Raw genomic sequence first — 15,672 nt, 5'->3', positions numbered from 1 at the left:
GTTCACATTTTCTCAAGAAAAGTCACACAGCACCAATAGACAGATAGGACATGTTAGAATCTAACTTGGTATAATTCGAATCTATCAAACCTTTCGAGCTGATGAACAAAAGAATAAAGTGTTTTGGAAATGATGAGCCCCTGTATTAAAGAAGCTTCCCTCATTGAAGCTGAACTCACAGAGGTGCTGCAACAGGAAATGTGTTGTGTTAACTAAAGTCAGACTAGGTATCTTCTGCCAAGGCTGCACATCCCTGAGTAGCTCGTGCAGCACCAGAACCTACATCTCCTATTGCTCCTCGGCAAACCTCCTCCTCCTCTCATGAGCAGCGATGCCATCAGATGTAAATGAGATGGTGGTACTTCAAGGATGCTGTATTGTATTCCTGCAGTAGGATGCCATTCAGTATAGACAGTAATACATAAATACCTGGGCTGTTCAGTTCAACCCTGTAAGGGGCCTGCTAAGCCTGAACTAAACAACTGGGAAAGTCCTTCTTTCTCTCAGTCATTAAAATCCCATTCTCAACGGGAATGGCGCTGTGTGTATCCCGGAGCCTCATGCGTTTAAGGCCGGCAAGATCCTGACTCAAAAACAAAACAAAACAAAATAAAACAAGCTAGCCTCCTTCAACTGCTTTCCCAGTCAGAATTATTCTTGGTTCTTATTTAAGATACCACCCGAGCAGCATATTTTATGCTTAGGCCTATTTCATTGCTACTTTAAAAAATATTCAGATACCATCAAACAAAGCTTCCTATGTCGTTGCAACTTAGCTGCGGAATATGTATGAGGAAGCTGAGTGTATATGAAACAAGATAGAGAGAAACCCCAGGGAATGTTGTAGGCTTTCATTTTACGGCATATTCAAGCACTTTGTAATACCATGGAATCAGCCACATGTTTTCTTTATGGAGTGACCTATGACCCCGACGCTCTTCCTAACGTAATTCAAAAAAGCACTTACCGCGCATCTCAGCTCGGCACCCTGCTTCCCACCAGGTATGTAAGCAAAAGAAAAGCATTCCATAATGAGCTTGGCACTGCAGTCTCCAGGGGTTCTATTCTCGTGGAGGAGATTTGCAAGCATGCAACCAGCCACTGAAGGAGAAAGGAACGCCTTGTAAAACAGAGGGCTGGAAGTGGGATGGAAAATAAACACGATGGTAGGGGATTCGATGCTGAATGGGAATTTAAATATCATTAATTTTCATGTTACAGCCACATCATAGGTTGCCTGAAATACCCCCTGATAATCAATTAATTCACTCTCTCTCTCGACGGCAATCCAGTTTTGCATCACTTGTCAAGCTGTGTAATCAGCATACGAGAGCCGTGTTCCATTTGACTGAGATTAGCTGTGTTCGGCTGTGGGTGCATTATGATTCCAACCCCTGCTCCCCGCAATGCCTCTGTAACACAAAGCCTCATGATTCTTTTTTTTCCTCCAACCTGCATGGTCTCCAGAGGCGGCACATCTGGTTCAGTCTCTAAAGGAACATGAACCGTGTGGTTTGGGGAGAGTCACCCAGCAGGCTTGCAAGCACCAGAAACAGCTGTGCAGTCCAAGAGCGCTTAAGATGCCTTTGGAACCGGTGTTCATTTTAAGTGCTAGGAAAAGAAATTAAATCAAAGGTACTGGTACTCCTCACCCTTGTGCTAAATTTAGATTTTCATAAATTAGTCAAACACAGCTCCAAGAACTGCTTTATCTTGAGGTTAATATCGGCTGAGAAATTAATGTTTAATTAATTTTCCTCAAGTTAAGAGGTGGCAGATATGCTTCCTTTATTTTTGTTTAATTGGAATCTAATTATGAAGAGGTCATTCATTCATCTATTTACTAGGCAAATATTTGTTTATTCTGAAGTCATTTTTTTAAACTAAAGTAAAGACCCATTAGCTAGTTCTATGTTGTGATTATTTTCTCGGTTCTAATCATTTGCCTAGCTCCACGGTGACGACACCCTTTTCTTAAGTGAACATTGAAGGAAATGCACATAGAAACATTTGCCACCTCTAACCACGCTTTGCTCATCGAAAATGCCAGACGTCTGCATTTGGAATTCTGTGTGATTTTCACATAGCAACCTGCCCTGAAGATCAGCTGAAGCAATCCTCACGCTCGAAAAACGTTCTCTAACATTAGGCTTGCTTGGTAATTGGTTATTTAACACTCGTCCTACTACACTTCCAGGGTTTTGTTTCTCCGGATCAACGATTCACAAAATTTCCTGCACACTGAAATCACCTGGACAACTTTAACTGTGCCCCCAAAGATTGACGTCATTGGTTGTCCCTTTAGCCCACTGCTTTAGTCCACCTGGGACGACAGAGCAACTGTTTCAAACCAGGTAGCATCAGGACCAGAAGTATCCCTCCAAGCTCTGGAGGGTAGGAAGTCCATCAGACTAGAAGCCAGCAGCTTGGCCTCTGGTGATGATGGTTTAGGAGACGTAACCTCGAGCTATGCCTTCATGAAGGACCATGGGAACTCCCTCGGGTCTTTTTTCAGGAGAGTAAGGCCTTGATCGCTTAAGCGATCCCAGTCCCCATGGGATTAGATTCCAGCACATGAATTTCAGTTTTGTTTTGAAACAGGGTTTCATTATTCAGCCAAGTCTGTCCTTTAATCCATGATCTTCCTGCCTCCGACCCCCGAGTGCTAAAATTGTAGGTATCCACAACTAACCCACCGAACGAAGCATCGGCATTCAAACCAGAGTGCCCAGGTTCTTTTTAAGCACCCCGTGTGTTTTAGAGTAGTTTAGAAGTAAGATTTGCCCTTCTAAATTATGTACACTCTGGTTTCTCTTTGCTATCAGCCCCTCAGTCTTCCCTGGGGAAACCGGTGAAGCTCCGGGACTCCTCATGGGGTTGAGTTCATTTGAGAACTAGCCCGTTTTCCTCTCTCTTCTTCTGTCCAGCCACCAGCTTTCCATACTGTGGTCTTTATCCCACGCCATTCTTAAGTCTAACTCCAGTTCCTAGGCAAACTGAAGGGTTAACAACCCAAAAACCTTGGGAGGGGGGAAAAAAAAAAAACCTCCAGGCAGGGAAGTTGCCTCACCAGATAGGATGAGGACCTGCCAGGCCCCTGAGGAGACCCAGGTGCCCAGCCCCCCATAGTATTTGCAGCTCTGAGACTGCGGCAGGCTTGGGCTCCTCTTTCGCTTATTTTCGCATCACCTTCTTCGGTCCCAATCTAGCACAAGCTGCTGCAGTTGCTGGGACAGTCTCTCCTCTTCCGCTAAATAATTTCTACTAGCTTTTCATTTCAAGAAAATTTCCCTACCCAGAACATTTTCTATCCTCCCTCACGTCCCTCATCGTCACAGCTCTTCCCCGTCATACCCAGCCGCTTACCCCTTTACTACATGGGAATCGAGGGGACGTTGAGGAAAAGAACTTTGTCCTGAGTAGTGTCTTTGTTACGGCTTCTCCAGTAAATGTGGCGATTTGCCTATGAAATGTCACCACAAGAGGCTCACCTATTAATGGCGGAGTCTCAAATGCCAGCAGTGTTCAAAGGCTGGGGTTTGAGGGACTGAATGGTTTATGAAGGCTTGGTCTTCATCAAGGAGCTAATCCATTGATGGATTCAAAGTCTGAACAAACATTTGGGAGATGGTGGAACTGCGGATGATATAACCTGACTGGGGCTGCAAGGGTTGCACCCTGCCTTGGGGCCTCCTGGCTGCCACAAGAGAAGCAGCTTTTTCTTCTGTCACACGCCCCTGCTTCATCGCAAGGCACAGCAATGGAGCAAGGCAGCCATGGACAGAAACGTCTGAAACTGTGAGCCTAAATAAGTGTTCTGTTCTTTGTTTCTCTCTTATACTTTTTGTTTGGTTGGCTTGGTTTGTGTTTTTGTTTTGTTTTGTTTTTTTAGGGTTGTGGAGTTTTTTTCGGGGCGGGGAGGGTGTTGTTATTGTTTTGTTCTTTAGATGGGGTTTCTCTGTGTAACCCTGGCTGTCCTAGAACTCACTGTGTAGACCAGGCTGACCTTGAACTCACAGAGATTCCACCTGCGCCTGCCTCTCCAGTACTGGGATCAAAGGTGTGCGTCACCACCACCACCCACCCGGCTCTCTCTTGTACTTTTCATAGCGATGAAAACCTGAATTACATGAAAGTCTCATACTTGGGCACCAAACCAGAGTGCATGGACTATTTGTTATCGAATTAATCAGAGTCTAATCGGGGAAAAAGACCAAAAACCACAGTAGGAATTTGAATAGAAAAAGTTAGATGAAAGCATCTTGGCCAGTAAAATGAGATTAACTACTAAATGAACTATAAAGCGCTCCTAGAAATGTCAGAAGCCAATATACCCCTAAGGGGAATGAGAAACTAACACACTACAGGAGAGTGCCAACTCTCAGCAAAGAATAATGCTGACTCCTAACTGAAGAGTGGGAAACCAGACCTGCTGAATGGCGGAGAACTGCACAGGGTACTGTGGGCCGAGGATGACCTGCAAGTAACGTATCTGGTGATGCCAAACTGTGCTGGTGTGCCCTGAGCTGAAGCCCTGTAGGAAACACGTCACTGGGGTAACAACAGATGGCAGCTCTTCTGCAAGGAGCTTCCTACTAAGGGCCTATGGAGAGAAACGGGGAAATCTGAAGTAGACTAACAGGCCTCTCACTCACGGAAGAAGGGGGACAAGAAGAGCAGTGAGGGAAAGCTCCTGCTTGCAGGGTCTCCCTAAGCCTTTCCCCTCCTGGTGACAAAATCTAAGGGTGAGTTAGCTCCCCAAGGTGGCAGGCTAATCTGCTCTAACCCCAGAATCAAGAAGCAAGGGGTAAAAGCACGGGTATTAGAACAGAGAGGCAAACAACCGAAGGTTAGCACTGATTTAGGTGACGCTGAGACAGATGGCAGGTGGATGGATGAGAGATCTCCAGGAAGAATGAAGAAAACACTAATAGCTTCACACATCTATCCCAACAGCCTATTCCAAAGTAAGGTGAAGGGCAGATCTTGCCTCCTTCTGCCTCATTTCCTTTGCATCTTTTTCTGTTCATATTAAGAATGGAAGCCACCTTGATGACTGCAATTTCACTTCTCCTTATTAGAGCTGCACCTCTCTAACCATGGATCTAAAAAGCTATTTAACTTGAATGAAGGAAAAATCTAAGATTAGGAACTAGATAGTTGTGCTTAACTGAGAGATGGACACTAAATCCCTTCAATTCCTTTTTTTTTTTTTTCAGGAAATTTGGGCAGCAACATTACAAGCAGTAAAAAGTCATAAACCGGAAAAATTAATTAATCAAGATATTATTGGTCATACTTCCACATAATTAAGAATATCTAAGTGCCAAATGAAAGCTTTGATGCAAAAATTAGGGCACAGAATTACAGGATTCTTTTGATTCCTAATCAGTGCCTATAACTTCTCCAGAACACCGACTGCAGCAAGGAATTATTAGTCTTCTGCTATATTTAAACTTCTGCTTTATTTAATAAGCAAATATTGGAAATAAAACACCCACAACAAGAAGATGATCGTTAGCCAGTGTCAAGGACTGAATTGGTAGCCATCCATCCAACCTCGCTCTTCACACAACCATGGAACTGACGCACAATCAAGTCCATTTCTGAGAGCCATTACATTTTCTTTAAAATACCCATGCATTTCTGGAGGTATAATATATGGCACACCATTTTGGAAATTTTTTCCAAATGCAATTAAGCAATATCCATAAATAAGAAAGTAATCTTACACAGAGAGAAAAAGGCTTTATGATAAACGCATCAGCCATGTCGTATTGATAACTCACTCTCATCCCATTCATGCAACTAAATTAAATCACCAATAGCAGGAGAACTGCGTTGTCATCTCATGCTAGACATTAACGTTGCATTTAAATTGACAAGTGAAATCTCAGAATGGCAACTGTGGTGACACACACCTATCATCCCAGGCCTTGAGAAGCTAAGACAGGAGGGACATATGTGGTGTTCGGACACAGTCTGTGCTACTTAACAAGGCCCTGTCTGAAAGGAAAAAGCAGATATAAGACTATGTCACTTATTTAATCAGGAGAGACATAGCACAATCTTTAAGAGCATAGGAGAGCCCAGTAGACCTTTTATTTTTGTCAGTTCATAGAAATATGGATACCAGAGGGGTGTGTGTGTGTGTGTGTGTATAAATGTGTGTGTATAACAAAGAAAAAAGAGGCCAGAGACCAGGAATTTGAGAGAGAGCAAGGGGGAAGGCACATAGAAGCAATTGGAGGAAAAAAAAGGGAAAGAGGAAAATGATTTGATTATATTTTAATTTCAAAGAATACAAAATAAAAAGGAGCAAATTTTAAGTTGACAAATAGTCTCCCTGAGAGGTGTTCTATCACATGTACTTGCCTGTTAGCAATGCACTTCCCAAAGCCTTTTCATTTTGTCTACTAATTATATGTAAGTATTATATGGAGTAGATACTTAATTAACATAGAGAAGGAATACATAATTACAACGGAACAATGTATATTGGGGAAACAGCACTTACACTTTGCTTTAAAGCTTTTAGTGCTCGGTTCTAAAAATAATAACGATACTCTGATAAACTGGATAAAGACGGAAAGAGTTGATGTCTTAACTCTTAAATGTCTTGAGAGTACAAGATCATATATAGTGCATCAAACTGTATATAATTCATCCAACCAACATATTAAGTTATATATGCAAATTGAGAGGCTGTGGGGAGGGGACAAGAATAAATCAGAAGTAGAGTCTATCTTTAAATGACTCATTCTCTCATATACACACATCAATATAAAACTAGCTAGCAAGAGCCTCCCCCGGGAGGCGATGACCTACAGATGCTCACTGTGGTCTGGGAAGAGGAGAGAAAAGTAGTGCGCTGAGTCTCTGGAGGGAACCCTAGAAAATCTCTTACCAGAAATTCAAAGAAAATCGTAGCAAAGCTGGAAAGACACTATGACAGTATTCTCGCCTCTGTCTTCCGCTTGTGGTCATCCCTGGCGATGCTTGAATTCCAGAATAGTTTCTGCTGCTCATCTTCATTCATGGGAGTTAACTTCTCAGTTTGATGCTTACATAAGACAAAACCTTTAGGGAAAAATCAATCAAACAGAAGTCAACAGAGCTTTGGAATGAGGCATTGGGCAGCACTCAAAGCCATAATAGGTTCAGAGAGCCCCCACTCCAACAGCCGGACCAGGGGGCTGTGTAGGCTGAACTCATAGGGGAAGAGATTTCTTACCAGTTAAAGCGAGTATTTACCTTACCTAGATATGCCCTCTATGGCCAGATTTTTCCCAGCAGCAGGGCTCTGGCTGATAAGCAATGGGCTGCTTGGCTCTACACAAGTTGATGCTTGATTCCAAATGAGTCAGATATAAGCAATGCTCCTATGTTGGGTTTCTTACAAGGATTTTGGGTATAGACACAACCCTAGACTAATGACTCCCTGCTTGATTTGCTTTAAATCCAGGAATATACATATATTTTTAAATAAGATTTTAAATATTTCCCTGAGCTCGGCCTCCTTATGCCTGTACTCTAGTAAAAGGAGCAGCCAAGGGGCTAAGGCAATGACTCAGTGGGTAAAGTGTACAAAGTGTAAGGACCTGGTTCTTACATAGGATCCCCAAAACCTAGGGGAGAAAGCCAGGCACCAGCCATATAGTGCACATCTCTAACCCCAGCACTGAAAGGAGGAGACAGGAGCCCAGGGGCTTATCGGCCAGCAAGTCTTGCTGAAACAGTGAGTCCTGTCTTCCCTGAGACAGCCTGCCCCCAAAATAAGGTGGAGCCCAATAGAAGAAAACACTTAACTTCACCTTAGCATCTTCCATGGCATTCCTCTCTAAATCTTTTCCCCATTTCCTTATCAGGAAGCTTGTTTTCCTGTTACTGAAGCTTAAGTATTCTTCACACAGTCCGAATGCAAGCTCCGCCTCCCCCTCCCTAGGTAAATACCTTGCAATTGCTTTTTCCTCTTCCTATGGCTATGGCTTCATTCTCCTAACTTGCATACAAATACTCATTGCTGCTTTATGCGTTATTCCCCAGACTGGAAATAGTACAAATATCCATAACGGGGCAATACATAAGCAAAATGTGGTACATGCGCACAATGGAATACTGCTCAGTATATAGAAGAATGAACCAATGATGACTCATCTCAACATAACTGAAACAAGTACATGAATCCAGATGAAATAACACAGAGCAAACTATTTTAGTTGAATTAAACCCTCAAAAATTCAAGCCAAGTTTATACAGACAGAAAGCAGATGTGTGTTTGTTTGGAGAGACCAGGAATGGAGACGATAATGAAGGGACGGGCAAGAAGGATTACAAAGGGCATAGGGGAAGATGCTGAGGTGAGGGATATGATACTTCTCAGGCCTGTGGTGAAGCTTTACAGCAGTCAACGCCTACCGCATTGTGCATTTGTGTGTGTGCCTGCTACAGACAAAGGCAACTCCTACTCTTCTGACTTCAAAGGACAGCATAAATATCCAGAAATGAACTCAACCTGGACTACAGGAGGATTTCCTGTGGTTAGATAAAAGCCAGCATTCCCCAGGAACTTGTGAAACCAGTTCCCATCTAGCAAAAGGAGTCCTTTCCCTTATTTCTGGCAGAAAGGACATATGGTCATCTGTGGTGCCTATTAACATATCAAAGCACATGCTGGCCTCTGGGCCCCTCAAGAAGCACAGGTACCTGCTCCAGGGTTCAGAGTCCATGTTGGGAGGTCTGGCTTTTCACCTGGTCTTCTACCTTAAACCACCTCTGGCTTATAAGCGTCCCTCCCCCAGCTACTCATTCTCCTGATAAGCCTGCTCTGTTCTTACATTCTTTCCTTCTCTCCCTCTCTCTCTCTCCTTCTCCCTCTCTCCCTCTGCCCCTTTCCCTCTCTCTCCTTCTCTCCTCTTCCTCCTCTGTGTGTGTGCACACATACACACGTGTGTGCTGTGCTCCTGCTTCCCTCCCTGTGTTCTCTATTCTCCATCCTCTGCTATCCCCCCCCTCAGATAGCCCTGGCCATCCGTCCATGTCCAGTCTGATGGCTATGTTCAGTCCACTTCTTTATCAGTCTGCTTTCTCCCTGCACTGAATTCTTCCAGATGCTTCTGGCTGTTCTCTGTCTCTGTCTCTGTCTCTCTCTGTCCCTCTCTGTCTCTCTCTCTCTTGTGTGTGTACACACGTGCACATGAGTGTACTATTCACTATCCTCTGCTCTTCCCCCCTCCCTCTCAGATAGCCTTGACCATGTCCAATCTATTTCCTTATCAGTCTGTGCTCTCTCTCTCTTCTCTGGACTCTTCCAGATGTCTCTGGCTGTTCTCACTGTGTCTCATAACTACAATAAAAACCTTCTCTTAGCCATACCGTAGACTATGATCATGCTGTCGGTTTATACAGAATCCAGTTGTGCCTCAATGACTTTCATAAGCATTTTAAGAAACACAATGACATAGACGATGTCTCTAGAGGTGCTGGAAGAGAACACCTAGTCAAGACTCATGGGTCAAGGGAGGCTTCCAGAAAGCAGCCACACCGGGCTTTGAAAAAGCAGGTAATAGAGGAGGGATGCTCATGGTAACTGCCACATGTCCTGAACTCCTGCAGACCTCATAATTGTGCACAGCCTTCTCGCCCCTGAGCCCCTGAGCTTGTTCTGTTTTCTAGGGTTCTGCATCTGACTACTTGGCATTCATGCATCACAGAGCCAGTTGTATTAACTATATTTCGTTCTGGTGCTTTTGAGGCCCTGCTGTGGAGTCTTAGGGACTTCTGGGAAAGACCACCCCATCCCAGAGACAGCTAGTTTCTAAAGAAGATAATCTGTCCAATAGCATGCCTTTCATATGAGGACCAGTTGACCCCGCGCTTACCATCTGCCTCTTTAACACATCAAGTCAGCATCTCTTCCACCCGAAAGATTCAGGTTTCAAACAACTAAGAAAGCTACTGTTCCTATACCCCAAGCCCACAAGAAACACTCAGTTCAGCACTTCTAAGCTACCACCTCTGTTCCCCCCCCCCAGTTGGAAAAGGCCAGCTCCCAATCCCACCCCGATGTACCATGCTCCTGTTCTACCTCTAGTCTCGTTGGGCCCTGCCTGCTGAGCCAGACCTCCAGTTTCCAAGAATCGTGGTGACACTGACCGTTGCTTTTGATGCTACTGGCCGCTTCCTCACGCTGCCGTTTACTGGCCTCTGAAAATTGAAAGTGACATGAGTCATCCTCAATACGGTACTCCGTGGGAGCTGCGTGCATTTTCTTGCCATTTCTAGAATATCGGTATTCCTGGTAACGAAAGGGCCCCGAGACTTTATAATGCTGTTTTAAATTCTGGTTTTCCCTTACTCTATCACAAAACTGGAGCTGCTTAGCCACAAACTGCAATTGTTTTCAAGATTTCAGCAGACAGTGTCCTTTCTGGTTGAATTTCCTAGATCAGCTGCAGGTAGGAAAACTGGCTGGGTAGGCGCCCTAGGAATATGGGAGGCGGGAAACACAGCAGGCCCGGAAGGGCAGCTAGATATCAGCCTTCTCAGCTGGACTCTTGGCTTCAGTCTGACCCCACCAAGTGCCTGGAACAAAAAGATTCCTCTCACTTTCATATCCGAAGCTCAGACCCTGTTTGTGGGCTCCAAGTGTGTGGAGTTGGGGAATGCCCATGGGAGGACCACAGCTTCCCCTGCAGGGCAGGAGGCGTGAGAAAGGCTGAGCTGGGAGCTCAACAACAGGTTGCAGCTGAGGGCCCTCTAGACTCCTAGCCTGTGGAGTTAACCTCAGGAACACAGTCCTTTCCCCCTCTCCCCTTCTAGGATTTTAATCTTACAGCTGCAGAACAGGGTGACAGGGATGCCTACAAGAATGAGATGACTGGGTAGGAGAAATGTGATTCTCTAAGGTGGAAAAATACGTGAGAACAATAAGAAAGTACACAGGGGAGGAGGGTGCCGGAAGAGGCGATAGGGAGACGCTGGCTCACCTGAAAGCACATTTAGCTTGGGCATGTGTTTTCACGCAAGTCCAGTTTCAGTAGATCTTCGCAATATTTAAGTCAGCAATCTTCATTTTAATGTGACAGTTACAAATCTCTGACTGGAGTGCCCACTAAAAGTAATAACTTTATAAATAGTGTTTGAAAATTAACCTATGAAGAAAAGATGGGGCAATCTGTACTTTTGGAACGCAATGGACATGTAGACATTCTCCACAAAAGTTTCTCATGGTATTGGAGTCCAAAATTTGTAAGTAGGCAGTGCCCCGCCATCTTGTTATTCTACTACCTTGCATAACGAAAAACCAAGTGGAGTGTGACTTATGAAATAGAGCCAAGATTATAGAGAGGACTCAAAGTATCTTAGGAACAACCTTCTCACCCTATGGAAATTCATAGCGCCTGCGGCTTTTTTATTACTACGAAGAGACATTATGACCGTGGCAACTCTTATCAATAAAAATATTTAATTGCTTGCTTGCTTGCTTACAGTTTCAGAGGTTCATTCCATTATCATCAGGATGGGGAACATGGCGGCACACAGGCTGATGCGGTGCTGGAGCTGAGAGTCCTACATCTTGACTCAGAGGCAACAGGAAGTAGACTGAGTGACACACTGAGAAAAGCTTGAGCAAAAGAGACCTCAAAGCTCACCCTCACCATGACATACTCCCCCCAACAAGGCCACACCTCCAAGTAGTGCCACACCCTTTGGGAGCCATTTTCTTTCAGACCACCACAGTGCCACATAATTTAAATTTTCCAGGAGGCATATGACCTCTTTGATAATCTGATTTAAGTCATAGACCTTGTTTTCCCATCCATGTGGAAGTATGTTCATCAGATTTACACATAGCGCCCCAGGGTCTCTAAAACCCTAAGCACTCCGAGTTGACCCCAGATCCTGAGCTGCAGACCCAGAAGTAGGGATAACTAAGTAAAAACAGATGAAGAAAAAAATGATGGGTCACGATGAGGAAAACGGGGTCTTCCTCTTCATGGAGAAAGATGTGAACAGCCAGTTCCAAAAGCTGCCAGCAGGCTAAGGGTGTTGGAGATTGTGGAAGATGCTCTCAGATGAGGGTCACCTTGGGAAGATGACTCCAAGGAGGACTGGACCTTCCAACTCATGTTCAAAGGAAGAACAGTCTAGGTTACTATTTTAGTATAGTATTGTGGGAGACAAAGCTTCTCCATGAATTAACTGTTGATATTTATATCCAAAACTTAATTGTGTAAAGTCAAGTAAACTTTCTGTTAGTTGGAATACTAACGGGAGATAGAAGACCAGGCTAGCCCCAGCCAGGATTGTGATGAGAAATGCCAATGATGTGGGCCGAACACCGTGCTACACTGTTGTCACGATGGTACAGAGTCAGCGGAGACCCACTGGGCCCAGCTGTAAAGTCTAGAGCCCCAGCATGCCTGGGTGTGAGCACAGAAGCACACCCTTCTACAGACTACCACTCCCTGGCCATGTGGCAGGGTGCTTCTTGATTTTTCTGTGCCTCAACATTCTACTCTGTAAAATGGAATAGTAGTGATCATAGAACAGAATGATGAAGGCTGAATACAAAGCAGGCCCGGAGCCCTGGGGCTAAGGAAATGAGCATCTTCCCAATCCTTGCAGAGGAATGTGCCAAAGCTGTGTCAGTCTGCCAAAGCAATAATGTAGCCTGTCTATTCGACAGTCTGCTGCTGCGAAGGCCCAGGGGTGGGGTCCCATTGGTTCAGGTTATTTCACACCAACTCCTTCCTCTCAAAATGTGTGAAGTAAAGCCCTGGGTTCTTTATTTTTAGCAAAACAAAGACTCTTTAGCACTCTCTGGTGTGTCCTCCTTGAGACCCAAACATATAGATTTCCCCGGGCTCTTTAATTGAGGAAGCAATTTTAAACTCTGTCAACATCGGCCTTATTAACCCAGATGGTGTTAATTTACACAGCTCTACTTAGCTTCAGTGTGTTTCCTGTGCATCAACAGGATCCGCCTTTGCATCCCAAGCCTCGCTGTCCCCGACTCCTAAGGCACACACTCTACTAAGAACAACCTGCACAGTATGGAGATGAATTGAAATCCCTCAGGAGCTAGGAGAGCGAGCTTTAAAGAAACCCGTATCCCGCACATCTGTACACATCTGTATGTATCCAGAGGGCCAGAGGCATTAAGGAACAATGCAACTCCCACTGTGTTTCAATATTGCTGTGCTTCCCGATTGCTTCCCCGGTAAATACCACTCCCGACAGTCACCTGTAATTGATTGCGCCGCCTTGGCCAGCAGTTTCTATTGTTTTCATTTGTAATGGAACCGAGAACTCAATTCTCAGCAACATCGGAGAGTCTCTTAGAGGCTATTTCATAAAATTAAAGTTTTTCTCCTATTAAAGAAAAAAAAATGCTTTCTCTCCCTAAGTACAAACGTCTGAAGTAAGCCTGGCTTGGTAACTAACTGGGAGGCATTAGTCTGCACACATGCTTACGGCTTCATGAGGGGTTGAAGATACACTAACATTTCTAAGCATGGATTAGCTACAAGTCTGTGTTCAAGGGGCTTAAAATCTGCGGTCTTGTCTGGTTTTACTGTCCCAGCCGACCCGGGACAGTGGCGTTGCCATTGAATGTTGCAACACAATGAAAACAAAGTTTGGGGCAGGTATCAACCTTGCTCTGCTTCTGACTGGCTAGGGGACCACATTGTCATCTCCCTCCTGCCTGATATGGGAAAATCCGATGTCCATCGCAGTAGGATCCCTTTCACTGAGAGTGCAGGAGTGTCTGGGCTATCACCAAGCACACAAAGACAGTTCCCCTGGGATCCCTCCTCTCTCTAAACCTTCAGGAGCACATGGGGTTGTGGCTGGGGGACTTCTGTGTGTGAGGTACACACACTTGAATTCTTTCTCCTCCTTACTCTCAAATACATATCCTCTGAATTCTCACCCTTCCCTCCCACGCTCTGGCCTCCCTTTTCCATTCTTCTGCCCTCTCTCCCTCTCATTTTCCCTGGCAAAGGTTAAGTCCTTTCCAGAATGAATGTCTTTTCCCCATCTTGGCGACACAAAAGAGTAAGGGATCTTTTGGTACCATGACAGCCATGAGGAGCCCCTGGTCTTGTGAAACGCTGGGCCACTATTACAAATGGGTTTCTTGTTAAAACTCTTAATATGATTTTTTGTTCCTTGGAGAGACTTGCTAATCTACCTAACGTGAATTCGGTCGGTCTGAGATGAAGGTTGGGGGTCTACAGACTCCCACCCAGCCCGTTTTAAAATCGGGAAATCAGATCGGCACGGATACCCTAAGAAGAGTTCATAATTACTTGTGTGACTTCTTTTGGTTCTGCTCAATTACTGCAATCACCTTGTTTCTCTAAGTATCGACACACAATTTTCCATGCCTGTTTTCCTTCTTGGTCTTTGTCTGCTTATTGGCTGGAAAATCAATGTATGCATTCCATTCTTCCACCTAATGGACCAGAGGGAAGGAGGGCTTCTGTGGCACAAGTCCCTTACCCACCGGAAGGTATGGTCGCTCCGTGTCACCATGGCTCTGTTTCCCGCTCTGTGACTCACGTCAAAGCGACAGTGGCCTCGGCATCCCCGTGTGCTCTCTCTGGTTAGGCTCCATGCTGAGCCATTTTCCCAACCCCAAAAGTCAGAAGCTGCCCTCCCTCCGTCGATGAGGAGACCGCGTAGCACGGCCAGACACAAATAGGAACCGAAAAGGAATGCAATCACTTCGTAAGCAGAGACGTGTGGGCTGGAGTAGAACTACTGCGGGCTTCCCTCTGAATGAGGCTGTCCTCGGCACTCACCATCCCGGTACCCAAGGAGAAGCTTCACCTAGAGAAGACTCAGTTTTTCATCTCTCAAAGACGATCAATAATTCCTATTACATCCAGGTTGCTATCGAAGCCACTGTGGGGAAAAGACCACAGAGAATCGGGGCTGTAGAAAAACCTCCACGGATGCTCACGACCCCACCACCACCACCACCCCTCGCTTATGACTGCAAGGGGCATATTTAGAATACAGTAGTGTGGCAGGCACTTTGGCCCCATTATCATCCACCTCAGCCAGCTGGCCTTTCAGGGAGGTGTTGTTTTCTGTCTGCCAAACAATTTTGAAAATATATATTTATTATGCAGATGCCCTTTAGAAGCATTATAACTTCACAGAGACCTATGGCTTCCAGGTCCCGGCTCTCAGACCATTGGCCTGAGTGATCGATAAGAGCTGATAAGAGCGCATTTTGTCACCTTGGCTGTGCTGCCTGTCACGAAGCCTTTGGGCTACAAACCTTCCTGCAGCATTTTTAAAAGAAAAAAAATCATTACAGGTTTCAACGGTAGATTTTTAAACATCTGTTGTCTTTTGGAATAATAATAAAAGCCAGGTCCAATGACCCATCCCTTCTACAGAGGGGCCAGGGGCTTGGTGCAGAGATGCCGCAGCCCACATAGACCACTCATGTGCACGTGTGATCCTCGGGCAGAATTCGTACGTCCCAGGCAAGCTCACACCTTGGAAATAATGGCTTAAAATAGGAATGCTGACGCCGCCTTAACTCAGACAGCACAAATGCAGGGCTGTAATTTTCTATGCTACTTAATCTCCTGGTACAAAAACCTCTGTGGCTCGGGGGAATTCTTCATCTAGTCCACGGTAAAAAAA

The 15,672-nt window shown here is 45.0% G+C and overlaps 1 long non-coding RNA gene across 4 annotated transcripts in view; it reads right to left on the bottom strand.

The window, feature by feature from the left end:
• The window catches only part of LOC126503675 (uncharacterized), a 64,634-nt gene that overhangs the window by 14,214 nt on the left and 34,748 nt on the right, over positions 1-15,672 (bottom strand). For 2 of the 4 annotated variants that reach the window (XR_007592359.1, XR_007592356.1), the window contains exons 3-5: positions 10,156-14,916; positions 6,908-7,080; positions 968-1,101 (exon numbers count right to left, since the gene is read on the bottom strand). This is a non-coding gene — a long non-coding RNA (uncharacterized lncRNA). The remainder of the gene's footprint in view (positions 1-967; positions 1,102-6,907; positions 7,081-10,155; positions 14,917-15,672) is intronic. The other 2 variants (XR_007592358.1, XR_007592357.1) reach the window with 2 other exon arrangements.

The sequence above is a fragment of the Alexandromys fortis genome, unplaced genomic scaffold (assembly GCF_014885135.2).
Source record: "Alexandromys fortis isolate MF-2015 unplaced genomic scaffold, M_Fortis_MF-2015_v1.1 scaffold_2_26212498_36691700, whole genome shotgun sequence".
NCBI classification, from domain to species: domain Eukaryota; kingdom Metazoa; phylum Chordata; class Mammalia; order Rodentia; family Cricetidae; genus Alexandromys; species Alexandromys fortis.
This window is presented reverse-complemented; position numbering and strand designations above follow the sequence as displayed.